Here is a 17,125-nt window from a genome sequence, read left to right on the forward strand (position 1 = left end):
AATAAGTCATGTCAGACTAACTTAATTTCCTTCTATGACGGTATCACTGATTGGGTGGATCAAGGAAATGCTGTAGATATAGTATATCTTGACTTCAGCAAAGCATTTGACAAAGTCTCTCATACAATCCTTATTGAAAAAATGACTAAGTATGGAATGGACAAGGCAACTGTTAGGTGGATTCATAACTGGCTTAGTGATCGGACCCAAAGAGTGGTCGTAAATGGCTGCACATCCAGTTGGAAGAATGTCTCAAGTGGGGTACCACAGGGCTCTGTCCTGGGCCCTGTATTGTTCAACATCTTTATCAACGATTTAGATGAAGGAATTGAGGGTAAACTGATTAAATTTGCTGATGACACAAAGCTAGGAGGGATGGCTAATACTAGAGAAGAGAGAGAGGATTCAAAAAGATTTAAATAAACTGGAGAAGTGGGCAGCAACTAACAGAATGGTTTTTAACAGGGAGAAATGCAAAGTACTACATCTGGGCAATAAAAATGAAAAAAGCATATATAGAATGGGAGGAATAGGGCAAAGTGACAGCACATGTGAAAAAGACTTGGGTATACTAATAGATCACAGACTGAATATGAGTCAACAGTGTGATGCAGCAGCAAAAAAGGCAAATTCAATTCTAGGATGTATTAACAGAAGCATACAGTCTAGATCACGTGAAGTCATTATTTCCCTCTACTCCTCTTTGGTCAGACCTCATCTGGAATATTGTGTCCAGTTTTGGGCACCACATTTTAAAAAAGACATCAACAAACTGGAGCAAGTTCAGAAAAGAGCGACCAGAATGGTGACCGGTCTGCAAACCCTGTCTTATGAGGAAAGGTTTCAGGATTTGGGAATGTTTAGTTTGCAAAAGAGAAGACTGAGAGGAGACTTAATAGCTGTCTACAAATATCTAAAGGGCTGTCACATTGTAGAAGGATCAACTTTATTCTCATTTGCACAAGGAAAGACTAGAAGCAATGGGATGAAACTGAATGGGAGGAGACACAGATTAGATATTATGAAAAACTTTTTGACAGAGTGATCAATGAGTGGAACAGGCTGCCACGAGAAGTGGTGAGTTCTCCTTCAATGGAAGTCTTCAAACAGAGGCTGGACAGACATCTGACTGGGATGATTTAGCGAGTCCTGCTTTGAGCAGGGGGTTGGACCAGATGGCCCAGGAGGTCCCTTCCAACTCTATGATTCTATGATTCTATGACTCTTCTCCTAGGTATTTGACTAAGAGGTCTATCGCTTCCCTTTGTTGTAGCTCCAAGTCTCTAGTTACATTTTGGAAGGAAGCTTTCCAAGCTCTGTAACCTTCAGCGTGGTCAGTGAATTTCATGAGCCCCTTGGCAACCAGATCACGTTGTGTGAAGAACTTAGCAAATTCTGTTGTGAACCGGTTGTCAGCAGAGTATACTGGTGATGGGTCACCCTGATAGTGATGTGAGGTTCGTTCATACCTGTTAGTATCCTCAGGGTGGCGCCAGCCGGTGTCATATTGCTTTGGTTTGACGTGCAGTGTGTCGGCAAGGTGATTCACGTTGGTTACCTGGCGAGCGGCAAGGTAGACATTAGCAGAGTTGTTTTGCTCCACATTTTCCTGGAGCTGAGCCTAATGATGACTCTCACTCGCTTCACTGGATGTGTCGTGATCTTGGTTATAGTTTGGATCAGGAAGTTCATTAACATTTTGAGATGTGCGTTGTGATGAATCTTGTAGTGGCAACTTCAGACTTGACACACTGCTACGGCTATGCAGCTCAGGGTTGTGCGTGGCTTCTAGTGATTCTGCCTCGGCTAGTGCTGCAGCAACCTCTTTTTACTGCTAGGCTCTCTAAGGCAGCATCCACGCGTGCCTTCTCTAACTGCGCCTTTCTCTCTTGATCATCTAGGCGTGCTTTCTCTAATTTAAGTTGCATCTCTTCAGCATAGCTTGCTCGCATTTTGGCGGCTTCAGCATTTGCGCTGCTGATGGATGCAGTCTTTGAGGAGACTGATATAGCGGATTTTGTCCTGTGCGATTTGTGGGACATGGTGTCTTGGAGGGATGCTTGGCTGTGCTGAGATTGCTGTAGCTGTATTAGTCTCTGTGTAGCCGGTGACTTGAATCTTACTAGATGGATTCCTGCAGTTTCACTAGCTGCAAGCTGGATGAAGGGCTGTCTTTTCCCTGAAATGCACTAGCAGGATGGAGCTGTGTAACTGGCCTCTGCAGGATGGAAGACTCTTCTATCTCTGAGTTCCCACTAGCTGGATAGCCGCTATACCGGGGTCCAATAAGGAGACTAGGTTGAATCTGTGTTTTATTGAACGTGGTGGTATATTGATGCGCGGTGAAACTACGATACAAACATATACATACACTGAGTCAATACAGGGTACGTCAGTGATACATATCATACATAATTAGTGTTGAGCATTCCGATACCGAAAATATCGGGTATCGGACGATATTCGCGGTATCAAAATTCCGATACTGAGTTCCGATACTTTTAGCATATCAAATACCGGAATCGGAAGTTCCCATAATGCTATGAGCCAGTTTGATTTGATTCAGCCAATGAGGAATCCTCAGAAGTGTGGGCACATCCTGTTAGGCATGTTAACTAATGGCATGGCTGTGATTGGCTGCTGAAATGATGTCATGATGCACTATAAAAGCCGCCGCCGCCATTTAGGGTTCACTCTGCTGTGAATTCAGTTAGGGACAGGCTGCTGTTCAAGACTCTGAGGGACAGTTAGAGATAGCGATTTTCAAAATAATATTGTGCTTTACCCAGGCTACATTATCAATCACTGTAGCTTTCTTTTGCCTTGCAGCGCTGTTCACAGCTGTCTGCAAGGTCTGTGTGAGTGCAGCTCACGCTGTGTAGCGTGTCCTGCAGCCACCTCTGGTTGTAGGCCGCTCAGCGTGCGTCACTGCCTCATACATATTTTTCTTTTATTGCTGCTCATTTTTCATTAATTCTCCTATTAGTGTGCATCCTCCGTATCCATATACATTGGTTGCAAGCACTATAGGAGTAGACAGCGGAGCCTTTCTGCAGCCTTTCAGTGCTAGTGCCCAGTTCTCTGCACTGTTCACGGCTGTCTGAGAGGTCTCTGTGTGTGAGTGCAGCTCACGTTGTAGTGTGTTCTGCAGCCACCTCTGGTTGTAGTCCACTCAGCGTGCGTCACTGCCTCATACATAGTCTTTTTTTTTTTGTTTTATTGCAGCTCATTTTTCCAGATTTTTTTCTCCTATTAGTGTGCTTCCATCCGTATCCATCTACATTGGTTGATTGCAAACACTATATAGAAGAAGATAGAGGAGCCTTTTTGCTGGCTTGTGCCCTGCAGCCGCAGCCAGATTAGTATTAGCCTATTTTTTGGAGCCTCATCTATTGCATTGTAGGTTACCTTCCTGCATTGTAATAGCTCCAAAAAGTTTGTGATACTATCGCTTTCACATCTTTGTTCACATCCTTTTTATTTTTTTGAAAAAAAAACACGTAAATAAAGTTCACCAAACACTCCACTTGACAGTTGTGTAGGCCACATTAGCTCATATTAAAGTGTAGTCCACACACTTTATAAAATTAGTGTTTCTTATACCTGTTAGCAACTGTAAAGGAATAAGCACACTAAGCCCCCCCCTTTGTACTTTTCTGCCTATCTTTATCAGTCTACCAAGATGAAGAAGGCAGGGAGTAAGGCACGTGGGCGTGGAGTTTCAGCAGGGAGAGGACGTGGGGATTCTGTGCCTGCTGCGGGCACCAGTGAATCAGCATCCCCCAGTTTTACCAGTCCTTTATGCGCAGCTTTGTAGGACCTCGCTGTACCCCACTGCTGCGGGACGAACAAATTGAAGCTGTTGTCGGATGGATGGTAGCCAACGCATCGACTTCAATGACTTCCACATCCTCTCAGGGCCAGAGCACTGAAGAGCAACCACCTGTCTCTTCACCACCTGCCAAATTGCCCAGGCAGTCAGAGAGCCCTGTACAGGAGCCATCTCATTCTCTACTTCTGTTCTCTGAATCTGTTGGCTTGGAAAGAGGGAGCCAGCCAAGCAGCATTCTAGAATGTGAAGAAGAGGGAGTATGCAGTGATACGCAACTGCTTTGTCCCTCTGAATCTGAAGAGGCGGGTGGGCCAGTGCCTATGGTCAGCACACCACAGTACGCATCAGATGATGAGATTCAGGTGCTACTTTCTGGTGCGTACGGTGCTGGCGAGACTCCCCAGGAGAAGCAGGTGTTAGAAGAGGGGAGTGTAGATGATGAGGTCCTTGACCCATCATGGCGTGAGGAACAGGAAGGTGGTGGGAGCAGCTCTGAGGAAGAGATTCCCTGAACGGCCAAAACAGGAGGGAGAGGGAGGGGGTAGACTTGGTTGCCTGTAGCCTCCACTTTGGCACCCGTTAGGCGCATTTCTCTTCCAAAACCCAAAACGGGCGCTTCCAGGACTTGCAGTGCGTGGTCCTTTTTTGACACAGTTGCAGATGACATTTGCTTTGTCAAATGCAAGCTGTGTAATCAGAAAGTCAAAGGAGGGAAAAGTGTCAGCAACCTGAATACCACAAATATGTGGAAACATGTGCGGACCAAGCACGTGGTGGAGTTACAAAGACACACTGAAGACGTAGGCCAACCTACAGCACCGAGCAAACAGATGAATGGCATACTAGGGCACACAAATCGCCACATTACCAGACGGAGCTCTTTATCTGAAGTATTGCGGCATATGATTCAGTCAAAAAATGGAGGTGCTTGCATGAAAAAACATGAATATTTCAATGTAAAGCAAAAAAAAGAAGAATGCTAGCATTCCTCCACATCCTGCATGTCTACACATTTGATGGAAATTATGTGAAATAAAGACTCAGTTTTTCAGCTACATTGGTGAGTGCTGCATATTTCTTCTTTTTTTTGCTTTACATTGAACCTACAGCACCACCTACCACCTCTTCAGCTCGTGTTGTAGCCTCTTCCTCCAGCTCACACACAGCTGGTTCGGCTTCCTCACAGTATCGCCATGGAAGAACCTCTGGCACTGTTGTCCAGAGACCCAGTGACATTCCACCCACAGCACCACGTTCCCTGTCATCCTCACACTCCCAGGCCACTCTACAGCCATCGGTAGCACAAGCATGGGAGAAAAGGTGGCCATACTTGGCAAACCATCCCCGAGCACAGGCTCTGAATGCTGGCATTGCCAAACTACTGGCCCTTGAAATGCTCTCATTCAGGCTGGTGGAGACTGACACCTTCCATAACTTCATGGCATTGGCCGTCCCACAATACACCGTGCCCAGCCGCTTTTATTTCAGCAAGCAAGCCGTCCCTGCCCTGCAAAAGCATGTGGAGGGAAAAATAAAACATGTGCTACTAAACGCCGTCAGTAGCAAGGTCCACCTGACCACCGATGCGTGGACCAGTAACCATGGACAGGGACGTTACCTTTCCCTCACTGCCCATTGGGTCAATGTTGTGGAGCCTGGTACAGATCTTGAGAGTGGCGCTGTACGTGTTCTGCCAACTCCAAGGATTGCAGGAATCCAGTCTGTACACATTGACTCCTCATACTCCAGTTCCTCAGAATCAGCGCTGCAGGAGCCTGTTACGACCAATATGAGCACAGCCGTGGCCAAACGTCAACAGGCCGTACTGAAATTAATTTCTTTGGGGAATCGAAGCGCCACAGGGCAGGAGCTCTGGAATGCCATCAAGCAGGTTTGTGCCAGCGAATCTCCAGCCAGGATTGGTAGTGTGTGACAATGGCCGAAATCTGGTGGCAGCTCTGGGCCTAGGCAACCTCACTCACATCCCATGTCTGGCACATGTGCTCAACTTGGTCATGCAGAGCTTTCTGAGGGACTATCCAGATCTTGATGCACTGCTGCACAAGGTACGCATAGACTGCGCTCACTTGCGGCGTTCCAGCATGGCAAGATCGCGCATTGCAGCTCTGCAGCGTCGATTCCGCCTTCCGGAACATTGCATCATATGTGACCTACCCACCAGGTGGAATTCAACGTTACATATGTTGGAGAGGTTGTGTGAGCAGCAGGCAGCAGTAATGGAGTACCAGCTGCATCAGGCGCAAACAAGTCGCACTGTACGTCGGTCACACTTCAGCACCACAGAGTGGGCCTCTATGAAGGACATCTGCCTCGTTTTGCGTGCCTTCGATGATTCCACGCGGATGGCGAGTGCAGATGATGCACTAGTCAGCATGACTGTCCCCCTTATCTGCCTGCTTCAAAAAACACTGCAAGCACTAAGGGAGGAGGTTTTGGAAGAGGTGGAGGATGAGGAGTCACAAATGCCATCTGCTTCTGGACAGTCTGCGCAACGTGATTCCTCACAAAGGCCTAGGCAGGGGACACTTTGTGAGGAGGAGTCAATGGAGGAGGAAGACATCTCTCCAGAGGAGGGAGGTACACAATGCTCTAGTAGTCAGTATGTACAGTAGTGGGAATGTGGACAGAGCAGGAGACATTGCCAGACACACATCAGGGGATCAGCTGACGCTACTGAATCCCAGTAACGCAGGAACAAGTGTTGATTGTGCAGACGGCACTTCTGAGCAGCAACTGGCGGTGTTGGAGGCCAGGGTAAATATAGAGACAGAGTGGAGCCAGAGGCCTAATTGGAGCATGCTTAAAATCAGTAGTAGTCTACAACCGATATTAAACTTGATGAAATTAGGCCTCAGCCTACACCCTGATTGACCCTGAGCTCCAACATCGCCAGTTGCTGCTCAGAAGTGCCATCTGCACAGTCAACATATGCTCCAGTGTTATTGGGGTTCAGAAATGTCATCTGATCCCCAGCTGTGTGTCCGGCAATTTCTCCTGCTCTGTCCACACTCACACAACCACAGATTTTAAACTTGCTCCAATTAGGCCTCTGTCTCCACTCTGTTTGTAGTGTTTTCCCTGGGTTCCAGCACAGCCAGCTGTTTCCCGGCATTGTCTTTGGCACGGGTACTCCCTCCTGCCCAGCCTGGTTCCAGCATGCCTGCTGTTTGCGGGTAGTGTCAACGTCACTTTGACACCAATACGTTGTCCTGTCGTGTTGCGGTCGGGTTAGCCGAGTCTATGGTGCCTGCAGTTTAGGTGCTTCCTATGTGGGCTGCGGGATCTGGCAATAAAGGCTGGTTCCGTAGTGCCAATAGGACAAGCACCCCCTGTAGGACTGTGGGTTTCGGTAACTGCAGCCGGCTCGCGGCCTTGCAACTTTGTTTTTCATGGGTATCTTCTGCTACCCATCCGGGTTCCAGTACCGTCAGCTGGTTCTCGGCAGTGCCTTTGGCTTAGGTGCCTCCTTCTCGGTATCCGAGTTCCAGTAATGTCTTCTGGTCCTTGGTAGTGCTTTCTAGCACAGGTACCTCCTGCTTAGTAACCAGGTTCCAGCACCGTCAGCTGGTCCTCGGTAGTGCCATTAGCTCTTGTTCCTTCTGCTGCCCCTCTGGGTTCCAGCACCGTCAGCTGGTCCTCGCTAGTTCCATTGGCTCTTGCAGCTTCTGCTACCCATCCGGGTTCCAGCACCGTCAGCTGGTTCTCGGCAGTGCCTTTGGCTTAGGTGCCTCCATCTCGGTATACGAGTTCCAGCAACATCTGCTGGTCCTTGGTTGTGCTTTCTAGCACAGGTACCTCCTGCTTAGTAACCGTGTTCCAGCACCATCAGCTGGTCCTCGGTAGTGCCATTGGCTCTTGTTCCTTCTGCTGCCCCTCCGGGTTCCAGCACCGTCAGCTGGTCCTCGCTAGTTCCATTGGCTCTTGCAGCTTCTGCTACCCATCCGGGTTCCAGCACGTCAGCTGGCTCTCAGCAGTTCCTCAGCCTTCTTGTACCTTCTGCTACATTTCCAAGTTCAAGCTTTTGGAAATGGTTTTTGGTTATCACTCTGGATCTCCCTGACGACGACCCTGAAGATGACGACCCTGAAGACTACCCCGAAGAAGACAACGACCACGAAAATGATGACCCTGAAGATGACCAAAAAGATGACCCTGAAGATGACCAAGAGGACAAAGAACATGAAGACAACCACCAAGAAGCAGAAGACCAAGAAGCAGAAGACACAAAATCAGAGCAAAAGATATTATCTAAATTATAAGCAGAAGAAGACTAAGCAGTGTATGGGGGTGAGTCCGTTCCTCCTCGTGTTGCCCCTGAAAAATGCCTGCTGCTGCAGGCCAAACTGAACGCGGACAAATCCTGTTGTAAATCTTTTGTGACAGGCAGAACGGAAGGTGTAATCTTCAAACTTTTATAGATAACAACTACAGGAATGACTCACAAATGAGAATATGATGAAGAAGAATAGGAAGAAGATGAAGAAGTAGAATATGAAGAAGAATAATAGTTGAATAAGAAGAATATGAAGAATGTAAAAAAAAAGAATAATAGGAAGAAGGTGAAGAAGAAGAATAAGGTGAAGAAGTTGATGAAAAAGATGCTGCTGCTGAGGATCATGAAGGAGAAAGTGTGGGAGAAGTAAAAAAGGTGAGGAGCATGGAAGTAGTGAAACATACATATCTGACAAAATATAAAAAAGGTTAACATAGTCAATATCTTTGTAACTCCGAACGTCTTAAAAAAAAAATGTATTCCTGCTATTCCATTTGATTGGGCTAAACCTCTATGCCTTTAATGTCTCCTCCACCTCCCCCAATACATTCTACATTATTCTTAGTTGTTTTTCTTCATGTAGAATTAACCTACAAGGAAAGAAAGGGTTTTTTTTAATTCCGATATTTCTGTCCCATTGATTTGCATTGGTTTCTGGTATCGGAATCGTCGATACCCGATACTTTTTTGGTATTGGTCCAATCCGATCCGATATTTCACGATATCGGATGGTATCGCTCAACACTATACATAATACATTAAGAATCAACATTTGCACTACTAGCTGAGGAGGGGAAACTAACTGAGCAGGATGATCTGAGACAGGAATTAGACACAGGAAGCATGTTTGCTTACCAGCGATGCTGTCACAAGGGGAGAAGAGAAATGAGATGCTTCCAGAATGCAGACTGAGAGAAAATGGAGAACTGGAGGGAAAATGGGGGCTGGACTAACCATGATCCTTTTCAAACTTACCAGGGTGCCTTGCAACTCTCCCAGAATACATTGTGAACAGAGAGAAAAAATATGAGCATCGAAAGAGTGAAAGTAAAATAGAATAACACTGCAATTATGACTCTGGCCACTAGATGGAGCCAGAAACAATGAAACCTATAGAAAACTGAACACCCTATATATTCTCAATGCATCATTGGAAATATCAAATAGACAGTCAAAGGCTGTGAATTAGATGTCGGAGACAGAACAGGGAGAGGCAACGCCATGTGCACTTTAGATCTGAGAGATGCATACTACAACATGCCAATTCACCCAGACCACTGCCAATATCTGAGGTTTGCTTTAGACCATCAGGGTTCGGACCACCATTTCCAGTTTACGTGCCTTCCATTTGACCTATCCTCAGCCCCTCATTTCATTACAAAGATAATGACGGAGGTGGTAGCTTTTCTGAGGAGGCAAGGGATTATCGTGGTCCCCTACCTGGACGACATCCTGCTGGTAGCAGATTCGGCTATCTGCCTCAATCAACAACTGGTTCAGACAATCAACATTCTAGAGAGCCTGGGTTGGCAAGTGAACAGAGAGAAATGTGACCTATGTCCAGGGACCCAGAAAGTGTTTTTAGGAGTCCTCGATTCCCATCACAGGATGTCTTCCCTGCCTCGCGTGAAGCAGAAATCAGAAGCAGGATCTGAGCATTGCAGGGGAAGAGGACAACCTCCATCAGATACGCTATGAGGATCCTAGGCCTGATGATATCCTGCATTCCAAGTGTACATTGGAATCAGGCACATTCAAGACAGCGTCAGAGTTCATTCCTTACATCCTGGAACGGGCATCACTTTGGCCTGGACAGAAAGATGGCAATCCCTGCCAGTCTAAGGAATTCCCTGTCATTGTGGACATCCAGGAACAATCTCGAAGAGAAGTGCCATGGATCCTTCCTCCCTGAGTCAGTATTATCACTGACACATGTTTGAAGGGATGAGGCGCAGAGGTGGAGGGTCGTTTCCTGCAGGGTACGTGGTCCCTCGAAGAGCAGAGAAGATCCTCCAATTACAGAGAGCAAAAGGCAGTATGGGAGACTCTGCAAAGTTGTTAGAATATGGTCAGATCATCCTGTGAAGGTGCTGTCGAACAACATCACAGCAGTTTCCTTTCTGCGGTCCCAGGGAGGTCCAAGGGGCCAGCTCCTACAGACCTTATCAGAAAGTATATTTTGGTGGGCAGAAAGGAGCACTCAGTCCATCTCCGTGGTGCACTTGAAGGACTCTGAGAACATAACAGTGGATTTTCTCAGCAGAGAAAAGCTTTAGTCCTCCCAAAGGGAACTGAACTCGGAAGTATTCCAACAGTTGATCCAGATATGGGAACACCACACATAGACCTGTTTGTGACACGGAAGAGCACAAAGGTGGCAAGATTTTTCTCCATGAATCCAAGGGACAACCCAGAAAGCATAGATGCCCTATCTCAGAGTTGAGAAGGTCTTCTGTATGCATTTCCCCCCTTTTCCCTCATACTGAGGATCCTGAGGAAAATCGGAGAAGAACATGCCACAGTGATATTGGTAGCTCCCTTCTGGCCCAAGAGGAGTTGGTTTCCAGTATTACACCGCTTGACTTTGGAAGATCCGCTTCCCCTTCCAGACAGATGTGACCTGCTGTCCTAGGGTTCCCACTGGTATCAAAGACCCTCGTCTTTTTCACCTGATGGCCTGGATCCTGAGCAGAAAATCCTAAGCTCCTGGGGGGTTATCAGACAAGGTGATAACTACAATGCAGGCAAGTAAGAAACCAGTGACGTCAGCGATCTATTCCAAAATATGGTTCTGTTCTTATGTGAGGGAATCTACTTCGAGCACAGCCCGCCCAGACATTCCCAGAATATTAGACTTCCTCCTGAGAGGATTTGAGATGGGCCTAAGGCCTAGTACGCTAAAGGTACAAGTCTCAGCCCTTAGCGCCTTTATGGACTTTCCTTTAGCGGACCACCCTTGGGTGGCAAGATTCTCTCGAGCCATTACCAGGTTAAGACCCACGGTCAGAGAGACCATTCCACCTTGGGACCTAAACCCTTGTGTTAGATACATTGTGCAGATCTCCCTATGAGCCCCAGGAAGAATCCAGCATCAGCTTTCTCTCTATGAAGATGGGATTAATGGTGGCAGTCACCTCAGCAAAACGTTTGAGTGAATTACAGGCACTGTCAGTTAGGGATCCCTATTTGCAGATCCTAGAGGATGGGTTAATATTTAGGCTTGACCTGGACTTTTTGCCAAAGGTAGTGTCAAAGGCAAATTTGAGCCAAAAGATTGTTCTTCAATCTTTTTGTCATCTCCCAAAGATGAGAAAGAGAGGCTGTTTCACGCACTAAATGTGAGAAGGTGAAGAAAAATTACCAAATGATGTGAACGGACCACAATTAATGAATGTGTATATGGGCAAATTAATAAAGACCAAAATAAAATATAATGACAAAAATAGTATTTATTATAATTTCAGACACAATATGCAACTACAATAGAAAATAAATAAAAACATATAAAAATTGTTATAATATAACAACCGGCACCCATAAATATGTTAATAATCTAATAGCGTGTACAGTGGTGAGACTAATATAATACGCTATTAGATTATTAACATATTTATGGGTGCCGGTTGTTATATTATAACAATTTTTATATGTTTTTTATTTATTTTCTATTGTAGTTGCATATTGTGTCTGAAATTATAATAAATACTATTTTTGTCATTATATTTTATTTTGGTCTTTATTAATTTGTCCATATACACATTCATTAATTGTGGTCCGTTCACATCATTTGGTAATTTTTCTTCATCGATACCGGATGGTTTGCCATCCAACCCTTAAGGAACACATTGTTTATATATTAAATTACATATATTACATGATTTATTCAGTATATATTGTTGGAGTGTTCTTCTTTCTCTTTTCTAAATGTGAGAAGGGCAGTGATGCGCTGTGTAGAGGTCACATTTACTTTAAGGCAGGACTAGTGTTGAGCATTCCGATACTGCAAGTATCGGGTATCGGCCGATACTTGCTGTATCGGAATTCCGATACCGACTTCCGATATTTTTTCAATATCGGAATTCGGCATCGGAATCGGAAGTTCAGTTGATTGACGGCCTGACGTGTGTGTGTGCGCATCATGATGCGCCGTCATTTCGGGCCTGCCGGGGGTCTCTGCCGGCCTGCCGGGGGGCTGTGCCGGCCTGCCGGGGGGCTGTGTGGACTGCCCGGGGTCTCTGCCGGCCTGCCGGTGGTCTGTGCACCCTGTGGGGGTCTGTACCGGCCTGCCGGGGGGCTGTGCCGGCCTGCCGGGGGGCTGTGCTGATGTCCGGGGGTCTGTGCAAGCATCGTCCGATGGGACTACAAGTCCCATCGGGCGATGCCTGCTACCATGACAGTGATTGACACATTAGCCAATGATGGGACAGTAGTAGTCCCATCATCCGGCTAATGTGTTAAATGTTAAAAAAAAAATAAAAAAAAAAAAATACTACATACATACTACATGCATGCTACATACATACTACATGCTACATACATACTACATATATACTACATACATGCTACATACATACTACATGCTACATACATACTACATGCATGCTACATACATACTACATATATACTACATACATACTACATACATGCTACATACATACTGCATGCTACATACATACTACATACATACTACATACATACTACATGCATGCTACATACATACTACATGCATACTACATATATACTACATGCTACATACATACTGCATGCTACATACATACTACATATATACTACATACATACTACATATATACTACATGCTACATACATACTACATGCTACATACATACTACATGCTACATACATACTACATATATACTACATACATACTACATACATGCTACATACATACTGCATACATACTGCATGCTACATACATACTACATACATACTACATGCATGCTACATACATACTACATGCTACATACATACCACATACATACTACATGCATGCTACATGCATGCTACATACATACTACATGCTACATACATACCACATACATACTACATACATGCTACATATATACTACATGCATGCTACATACATACTACATATATACTACATGCATGCTACATACATACCACATATATACTACATACATACAATACATTCATACAATACATACATAGACATACAGTACATATAACATAGAGTAACATACTTACCAATACTTGTCACATTGTTCCCCGAAGCCATTGTCTTTCCGGAATAAATATTAACATAACAAACCACAAAAATACTCACCCACGATCCGAAGCAGTCCACGAGTGTGTCCCACGACGATCTTGGGTAGAGAACTGCAGCATCAGATGATGCTGCCGTTCTCTACTGGCTGCAGGAATCCAATGACGGAAGGTAGGTATCCTTCCGCACTGTATTCCTCCGCCACTTAAAAAAAAAAAAAAGTCCCTAGTCTCACTTTATGCCATTGCTGTGTGGGAAATTCCCACGCAGCAATGGCATAAAGTGAGACTAGGGACTTTTTTTTTTTTTATGCCATTGCTGCGTGGGAATTTCCCACACAGCAATGGCATAAAGTGAGACTAGGGACTTTTTTTTTTTTTTAAGTGGCGGAGGAATACAGTGCGGAAGGATACCTACCTTCCGTCATTGGATTCCTGCAGCCAGTAGAGAACGGCAGCAACAGCTGATGCTGCAGTTCTCTACCCAAGATCGTCGTGGAACACACTCGTGGACTGCTTCGGATCGTGGGTGAGTATTTTTGTGGTTTGTTATGTTAATATTTATTCCGGAAAGACAATGGCTTCGGGGAACAATGTGACAAGTATTGGTAAGTATGTTACTCTATGTTATATGTACTGTATGTCTATGTATGTATTGTATGAATGTATTGTATGTATGTAGTATATATGTGGTATGTATGTAGCATGCATGTAGTATATATGTAGTATGTATGTAGCATGCATGTAGTATATATGTAGTATGTATGTAGCATGCATGTAGTATATATGTAGCATGTAGTATGTATGTAGCATGCATGTAGTATATATGTAGTATGTATGTAGCATGTAGTATGTATGTAGCATGCAGTATGTATGTAGCATGCATGTAGTATGTATGTAGCATGCATGTAGTATGCAGTATGTATGTAGCATGCATGTAGTATATATGTAGTATGTATGTAGCATGTAGTATGTAGCATGCATGTAGTATATATGTAGTATGTAGCATGTAGTATGTATGTAGCATGCATGTAGTATATATGTAGTATGTATGTAGCATGTAGTATGTATGTAGCATGCATGTAGTATATATGTAGCATGCATGTAGTATGTATGTAGCATGCATGTAGTATGCAGTATGTATGTAGCATGCATGTAGTATATATGTAGTATGTATGTAGCATGTAGTATGTAGCATGCATGTAGTATATATGTAGTATGTAGCATGTAGTATATATGTGTTATGTATGATGCATGTAGCATGCATGTAGTATGTATGTAGTATATATGTAGTATGTATGTAGCATGCAGTATGTATGTAGCATGCATGTAGTATATATGTAGTATGTATGTTGCATGTAGTATGAATGTAGCATGTATGTAGTATGTAGTATGAATGTAGCATGTATGTAGTATGCATGTTGTATGTATGTAGCATGTAATTTTTTTTTTTTTTTTGTACATTCAACACATTAGCCGGATGATGGGACTACTACTGTCCCATCATTGGCTAATGTGTCAATCACTGTCATGGTAGCAGGCATCGCCCGATGGGACTTGTAGTCCCATCGGACGATGCCTGCACAGACCCCCGGAGCCTGCACAGACCACCGGCAGGCCGGCACAGCCCCCCGGCAGGCCGGCACAGCCCCCCGGCAGGCCGGCACAGCCCCCCGGCAGGCCGGCACAGCCCCCCGGCAGGCCGGCACAGCCCCCCGGCAGGCCGGCACAGCCCCCCGGAGCCTGCACAGACCGCCGGCACAGACCACCGGAGCCTGCACAGACCCCCTGGCAGGCCGGCACAGCCCCCCGAAAGGCCCGTACAGACCCCAGAGAGGCTGTACAAGGGCAGGAAAGGGTTTTTCTTATTCCGATACCGGAAGTCCCATAGACTTGAATGGGACTTCCGGTATCGGAATCGGCGATACCGATACTTTTTTTAAAGATCGGCCGATACCATCCGATACGATACTTTGAAGTATCGGACGGTATCGCTCAACTCTAGGCAGGACTGAAATCTATTCACACAGTATGCAGGAAAGAATTAGGGTAAAAAAAGCATCGAAATTAACTTTGTCTAGGTGGATTACGTCACCCGTAGCACTAGCATACGAGTTGGAGAAAAAAGATCCCCCACTTAAAATTAACCCCTTCACCCCCAAGGGTGGTTTGCACGTTCATGACCTGGCCAATTTTTACAATTCTGACCACTGTCCCTTTGAGATAATAACTCTGAAACGCTTCCATGGATCCTGGTGATTCTGACATTGTTTTCTCGTGACATATTGTACTTCATGTTAGTGGTAAAATTTCATTCATATAACTTACGTTTATTTGTGAAAAAAATGGAAATTTGGCGAAAATTTTGAAAATTTCGTAATTTTCCAACTTTGACTTTTTATGCCCTTAAATCACAGAGATATGGCACACAAAAAACTTGATAAGTAACATTTCCCACATGTTTACTTTACATCAGCACCATTTTGGAACCAAAGTTTTTTTTTGTTAGGAAGTTATAAGGCTTAAAAGTTGACCAGCGATTTCTCATTTTTACAGACCACATGACATTTGAAGCCACTTTGAGGGGTCTATATGATAGAAAATACCCAAAGGTGACACCATTCTAAAAACTGCACCCCTCAAGGTGCTGAAAACCACATTTAAGAAGTTTATTCACCCTTCAGGTGCTTCACAGGAATTTTTTGAATATTTAAAAAAAATGAACATTTAACTTTTTTTCACAAAAAAAATAATTCAGGTTCAATTTTTTTTTTACCAAGGGTAAAAGGAGAAATTGGACTGGAAAAGTTATTGTGAAATTTGTCCTGAGTACGCTGATACCTGATATGTGGGAGGAACCACTGTTTCGGCGCATGGCAGAGCTCAGAAGGGAAGGAGCGCCGTTTGACTTTTTCAATGCAAAATTGGCATTCTAATCGGACGCAATGTCACGTTTGGAGAGCCCCTGATGTACCTAAACAGTGGAAACCCCCCACAAGTGACCCCATTTTGGAAACTAGACCCCCCAAGGAACTTATCTAGATATGTGGTGAGAACTTTGAACCCCCAAGGGCTTCACAGAAGTTTATAACGTACAGCCGTACAATTATAAAATCATATTTTTTCCACAAAAATCTTTTCACCCTCAATTCTTAATTTCCCAAGGGTAAGAGGACCGTAATAGTTATTGTGCAATTTGTCCTGAGTACGCTGATACCCCACATGTGGGGGTAAACCACTATTTGGGCGCATGGCAGAGCTCGGAAGGTAAACAGCACCATTTGACTTTTTTGGCTGGAATTAAGATCGGACACCCTGTCACGTTTGGAAAGTCCCTAAAGTACCTAAACAGTGGAATCCCCCCACAAGTGACCCCATTTTGGAAACTAGACCCCCTAAGGAACTTATATAGATGTGTGGTGAGCACTTTGAACTCCCCCAGTGCTTCACATAAATTTATAACGCCCGGGAGTGAAAACAAAAAAATCGTATTTTTTTTAACAAACATGATCATTTAGTCCCCATTTTTTTTATTTTCCCAAGGAGAAAATGGACCCCAAAAGTTGTTGTCCAATTTGTCCTGAGTACACTGATGCCCCATATGTGGGAGAAAACTACTGTATGGGCTCACGTCGGGGCTCGGAAGGGAAGTAGTGACGTTTTGGAATGCAGACTTTGATGGAATGTCTGCGGGGGTCATGTTGCCTTTGGAGAGCCCCTAATGTACCTAAACAGTGGAAACCCCCCACAAATGACAC

The sequence above is a fragment of the Dendrobates tinctorius genome, unplaced genomic scaffold, assembly GCF_039654945.1.
Source record: "Dendrobates tinctorius isolate UK_male_01 unplaced genomic scaffold, ASM3965494v1 ptg000022l, whole genome shotgun sequence".
Classification (NCBI taxonomy): Eukaryota; Metazoa; Chordata; class Amphibia; order Anura; family Dendrobatidae; genus Dendrobates; species Dendrobates tinctorius.